This window comes from Papaver somniferum, chromosome 7 (genome assembly GCF_003573695.1).
Source record: "Papaver somniferum cultivar HN1 chromosome 7, ASM357369v1, whole genome shotgun sequence".
In the NCBI taxonomy this organism is placed as follows: domain Eukaryota; kingdom Viridiplantae; phylum Streptophyta; class Magnoliopsida; order Ranunculales; family Papaveraceae; genus Papaver; species Papaver somniferum.
The window spans coordinates 234,819,758-234,826,447 of record NC_039364.1 but is presented as its reverse complement, the minus strand read 5'-3'; the positions used below and the strand labels follow the sequence as shown (position 1 = coordinate 234,826,447).

The 6,690-nt window shown below is 36.5% G+C and overlaps 1 long non-coding RNA gene across 1 annotated transcript; it reads right to left on the bottom strand.

Annotated features, from left to right (window-relative positions):
* Nucleotides 1–311: 311 nt before the first annotated feature.
* Nucleotides 312–1,094, bottom strand: LOC113293509. The gene is made up of 3 exons (XR_003332341.1): nucleotides 974–1,094; nucleotides 844–894; nucleotides 312–439 (listed from the first exon to the last, which is right to left on the bottom strand). It is a non-coding gene; the product is annotated as an uncharacterized LOC113293509 (long non-coding RNA).
* Nucleotides 1,095–6,690: the final 5,596 nt, after the last annotated feature.

Below are 6,690 nucleotides of genomic sequence, written 5' to 3'. Positions count from 1 at the left end.
ATCCTCACAATCATGTTTTCTGGAATCTCTTTGTTTAAGAAATTGTGAAGCTTACCGAGCATCTGTTGTAAGCTCAACAATTCAAGAAAAGTAAGCAAACAAACATAAAAAAGAGAAGAAAAATAAAACTGAAGACTGGAGTCTGAGTTACCATGATTTCTATTCTATCCGCACAAGTAAGCCATTTGTGCATTGAAGAATTCCTCTAGTTTAGATCGAAGATCCTAAAAGTGAGATGCAAACAAGATAATCAGTCAGTATCATATCAAAGTAGTCTCAAAATTTAAAAGGAAGCAAGAGATATACCCTAAGTATGCCTAAATCAACTTGTAAGTCCTCCTGGATTCATGAATTTTAGAAATATGTCTACACAGAATTCAACTGTTTGTGTTCCAGCAGTTTCAACTGTTTCCACATCCTCTTCAGCCACAAAATTCGGCTACACCAATCCAATACACATCCAAAACAATCATAAGTTCAAACATAAGAAATGATATACAATCCCTAAGTCCAGTGAATACAACTAGAAGTAAATACTGCAATAACTTAATCAAATTCAATCCAATGAAGCTCCAAATTCAATTATTAATCCTAGAAAGAGGTTACATACAACAAAATAAAACAAATTAGCTGACTTAATCCTAGAAAGTGGTTACAAATTCTATAAAAAATTAGCTGACACAACAAGAAATTCAGCTGCAAGATTTTGATAACTTTCAATTCTAATACTTAAACGAGAAACAAAACCCTAATTACAATTTCATATGGCCCCAAAACACAAAACAGGAAATTAAAGTTCCAATTTCAAGAAACCGCAAAAAATAATCACAAAGATCCACTTACAGAGATCCATAATGTGATTCCTGCAACTCGCAAAATCATCCACCACAATATCTGCACAAAAAAACCCAAACACACATTCAAACTCTAATTCAAACAAAAAATCAGCATCAATCAAAACAATAATAATCACCTAAAACTTAGCTTCTCTAATCTTCATTAAAACTCACACATCAATCACTAATTCTTCCTCATCATAATGTGTTCACCGAACCCACTTTAATTTCTCAATTTCTAACTCAATTACCGATTCACTGAGAAAACCCTAGTTCTCGATTCATAACAGGACTCAATCCTATTCTTCATAGTTAGCAGAAACACCAACTCCTGCTTCTTTTATACATCCTCACGATATAAATTTCTTCAAGCCATAACTCAATTTGACCTCTCGATTTTCAACTGAAGAAGAGCAAAAAAGAAGAACGAAAAAGAAGAAAGAAGAAGAGAAAATGAGTTTCAAAGAAGCAGGTGAAGAGGGGGAGAGGAGACGGCGATGACGAGTAAAAGATGGGTTAAGTGAATTAGATTTTCTCAAGTAATGCCGCCGGTCATCGATCTATGGAGGAGACGAAGAGCAGAGAAGATGAAGATAGAGCAAAACAGATAGAGTTCGAGTGGTTGGGAGGGTTCGGTGGGTGAATGAAAGTGATGGACGGAGTTCGTTGGATCTAGCCATACGGATTGAGAAAACAATCTGACGGTTGAGATTTTATTTGTGATGCTCATACGGATTGAGACGCATTTGTGTTTCTTTTGTGTTAATACGAACTCATGTTTTCGGTTTAATTATCAACCTTTAAAATGAAAAAAAATCCAAAAAAAATATAAATAAATTTAGAACATTATTTTCGACATTCTGATATAAAAAAATCCAAAAAATATATAAGAATGAATCGGGAAAACGAAAAATGAATTCGATAAATTGTGTGTTTCTTTGTGCTTTCTCTTTGTGTTTTTGTGTTTCGGGTTTGAATTTCGAATAGTCATGAAGTAATTTTTACAAGTCATACAGGTCATGAAGTAGATTTAGTTCACACTGGTAAACTCAGATTATAAGATTACTAGAGATGCACCACGAAATTCATGATGGTTCAGACTTCAAACTTAGCTGGATACATCATCAAAATCGATAAATATGAAGCTCAGTGTTGATTCGAACTCCAAATGTGGTATAACAACATACAAACTATGATCCAAGAACCTATGGGAGGGTTTCTGACTTCATACTTAGCATGATACATTATCGAAATCGATAAATATGAAGTTTAGTGTTGATTCGAACTCCAAATGTGGTATAACAACATACAAACTATGAGCCATGAACCTCCGGGAGGGTTTCTGACTTCAAGACTTAGCATGATACATCATCAAAATCGATAAATATGAAGTTTAGTTTTGATTCAAACTTGAAATGTGGTATAACAACATACAAACTATGAGTCAAGAAGCTCTGGGAGGGTTCTGACTTCAAACTTAGCATGATACATCATCTAAATCGATAAATATGAAGCTCAGTGTTGATTCGAACTTCAAATGTGGTATAACGGAATACAAACTGTGAACCAAGAAGCTTCGGCAAGGTTCTGGCATATTGTACGCATACGATCGTAACTTGGCCGTGAGTGGACTACTATAAGTCCATCTACTTCGTACGAACGATGAATTCATCCATTTACAGGTAAGATTCCTTCGGAATATACCCTGAAACGTTAAACAATCCATGTTCTGGAATATTGTGCGCATACCTTGGCTCCGAGATCGTAACTTGGCCGTGAGTGGACTACTATAAGTGCATCTACTTCGTACGAACGATGAATTCATTTATTTACAGATAAGATTCCTTCGGAATATACCCTGAAACGTTAAACAAACCATGTTCTGGCATATTGTACGCATACCTTGGCTCCGAGATCGTAACTTGGCCATGAGTAGACTACTATAAGTCCATCTACTTCGTACGAATGATGAATTCATCCATTTACATGTAAGATTCCTTTGGAATATACCCTGAAACGTTAAATAAACCATGTTCTGGCATATTGTACGCATACCTTGGCTCCGAGATCGTAACCTTGCCGTGAGTGGACTACTATAAGTGCATCTACTCCGTACGAACGATGAATTCATCCATTTATAGATAAGATTCCTTCGAAATATATCCTGAAACGTTAAACAAACCATGTTCTGGCATATTATACACATACCGTGTATACATATCGTCAAGAAGTCTTGAAGTAATATCATGTTCTGGCATATTGTACATTGGTACGTTCTTACATAGTTTCCGACTTATAGTAGTCCACTCCCGGCCATGTTTCGACCTCGGAGCCACTTTCTTTTTCGAAGTCGCCGGAAAAAGGTTTCATCCGTTATATATTAATGTTATCTAATCTCTCTCGGCCTCACTCAATTTCTATTAGATTCCCATTGGTTTAATTATAAGGTTACCAATTAATTCAAATCAAATTTCCATCCACTTCATTTAATTTTATTTGTTACCGGTCAATCTTACCAAATTTGGTTGACGCATTCATTTTCAATCAGATATATCGGTTTTCTTCTAATTATTCATCATTTTAACTGTATGCACCGATTGACTATAGTCAATTTCACATGTTATCAATCAATTTTATTCAATATCACTCGACATCACTCGATTGCTCCTGGAGTCACTGGGTTTATATGGTTAACTATTAAATCAAATCGAATTTTCATTTAGTACACTTAATTTCTTTTTTTATCTGTCAGTTTTACTTTATGTTGGTCAACCTCACCCATTTTCTCTTGGATTACATCGGCTTCTCATGTTATTGATAATTTTAGCTGAATGTCCATACTCTTTAGTCAATTTCACTTGTTATATATTAACCTTATCCAACATCGCTCGCTCCACACGATTTTCCTTGGATTCCATGGGTATAATTGTATTATTGCCTATTAATTCCAAATGAATTTCACCCGTTATTAATCAATTTTATTCAATAGTTACTCGATTTTTCTTGGATTCCATGCGTTTATATGGTTGACTATTAAGTCAACTCAGATATCCATTTAGTTCACTTAATTTATCCGAGACCAAAAATTTCACCTTGGCCAAGCTGATTTCTATTTTTCACCGAGATAAGAATTGATGCGTTAATCGGCATAATTGACCAAGTTCCACAGATTTTTTGACCGGAGGGATTATCGATATAGTTTTAAATTTTCAAGGTTTCGGTAAAGCTTCGAGATCTATTTCATGTTGTAGGATAGTTTTTTGGTTTCTTTTGTTTGTTTTTTTTTCTCATTTGGAACCAGTTAAAACAGTAGTAGCCTGGAAAATGACCAAGCGGACTAGGATCGGTTTCAAACGCAACCGATCCATCAACAGTTCCGTGGCAGTTTTGAAATCGAAAACCGAGGTGTATACGGTTTGGTCGATGGTTTTGCCTAAAAACCGGACCGACAGGACATTGTGCACCCCTAATAGTAAACTAAGATAACAACCATGATCCGTATGACACTAATCTAACCAATAAGAAACTAAAATGAGATCATTATCGGTTTCAAATGCCTACTTACAAAACTGACTTCTCTTTTGAACATGTGGTGGCCGCTTAAACTTGGTTGCTCAGAGAGGTTGTACCAACCGATTCATTTTTTAGTTGCTAGGAGTCGGTGCCTCAAAGTGAATAGCTACCTGAGCACTTTTCAAGCTGCTATAGATGACTTGAAAGAGTGATGTAGCGAGCAAACACATTCGGTCGTGGCTAGATATTAGATGACACAGGTTTGTAGCCGCCAAACTTTATGGCAGTTGCAACTTTGGATGCTTAAACCCTTAAAGTGACTAAAATTATGGGATCTTGCTAGGATTTTGGTCGCTTAAGCCAGGTTTTCTTGTAGTGAATGGATGCTTAGTCTTCTACAAATGAATTTATGTTGTTCCATTTTGTGACATTTGTGATTTTCTGCTATCAGCCATTATGTTATCAGATATTTTCTTTAAACACCGACATATAAGAAGAATTTTTTGGACAGTTAAAAATGTCTGACCTTCTTTTGGAAGACGGCTAGATCATTGTTGTTCTCTTTTTTGCGTAGCCAGATAACGGTCTAATTTTGTGTTCATGTTATCCCGGTTGTTGAGTTATTAATTGGTGGTTTCGATGATGTCAGGTAGGCAGTTACGGCTTCATGAACTGGTAATAACAAAAATTAATATTAACAGTTCCCACCAGTAGTTTTGGTTTGTTGATTTTCAGAAATGCACGGCCTGAATTATCTTTATGGTCATATACTGCAACTCATTTCTATCAATGAGGCCCCTTGCAGGTTACCCTATTAGTTGGTATTCACCATTCCAGGTTGCCAATTTCAGGTTGCCGAAAAAGCATCAGAGATGGTTTTGGATTACCACCAGGTTGCCAAATGTATCTCTAGCATTCCACGGGCAACTGCAACATCAGGTGGAATGTACTATGAATTTCATACAAAAGTTTTTTGTTGTCACCGAATTGTTTTGCTATTGAATCTTGATTTTTCATTGAATTCGGTATTTTTTTCCTTATACTGATTGAGATTATGCATGCAATTCTCTTTGTATCCTTCTCTGAGTATCACAGGGTTTTGATAAATTAGAGTAAATAACTAAGTGAAAATTTGTTTTATCTCTGAGTATCACGAAGATTAACTTTCAGTCGATAAAGTGAAAATTTAATTTCTAAACTGCCATCTTTCAAGCCAAGATGAGTTCTATATATTTGAATGTTATGATATACAAATGTTACTATTTTTAATCTATTTAGAGCTTCTATATGAATTAGGATGTGATAGTGAAGGTTATAATTTAATCCAGGCTTTGGTGCTAAAAGAGCATTGAATATGTGCAGGAACCAGAAATGGATGTATCTCAGTTAAGGTGTTCTTAGTGTTAATTGTTTTTTGCAGTTTGATCATTGACACCATGCTCTGCCATCAGCGACGGAAGCAGGATTTGAAGTCTAGGTGGGCTAAAATAGCACTATGGGCTAAACACTAAATTCTTAGGGGTGCTATTATTATTTTTTCCAAAAAAGTACACATGAAAAAATGACTTTTGGGTGAGTTTTTGAGATTTGGGGGTGGCTGGAGCACCCCTAAGCCACCCCCAGTACCATCCCTGCCTGCCATAAGGAATACTGGTTAATTTATAGAGAGGAGCTTTCACGCAGAGATTTTATAGAGAGAAGCTTTCACTCTGAGGTATGATCTCAACTAAAATATTTTTACTATTTTTCTCAAAATTGAAATGTAGAAATCCAACAGTGAACAACTGATTTATTGATCTTTGGTGCTTACTTGCTTAACGTGATGGCCTACCACCTAAATGTATGTCTATATTCGGAAGGAAGTTCTACTTTCTTTATTTTGCCTTCATTTTCACATTGTAGCAACTGGTGTTGCTTGGTATTCCAACTCAGACAGCAGACAAATATGGATGCACAACCGAGCCAGGTCTAGGATCCTCTGAAACTTATGGCCGATGACTGAGACCAGTGGCTTTCGCAGTGGAGATGGTGCTTATGACAACGCAACTGGTACGGGTCTAACAGGTATTCACTGTGCTGGTTGTAGGACCTCAACTGGGTCGTCTACGCACCACTGGTGTTTATGATACCACAAACGGGTTGACTCTTGGAGGTACTCATCATGGTATGAGCCTTATGGAGTTGCTGTCAGGGGAGAAGCTCTTCATATGACTGGTACCCTGGATTGGTTGTCACAATGAGGACTGTGGAACTACTAGCAAATGATTTACAAGTGGAAGGACAGGTGATCATGATGAGCAACAACAAGGTTTTGGCAGTGGAGTAACCCTGGCAGCTCAAG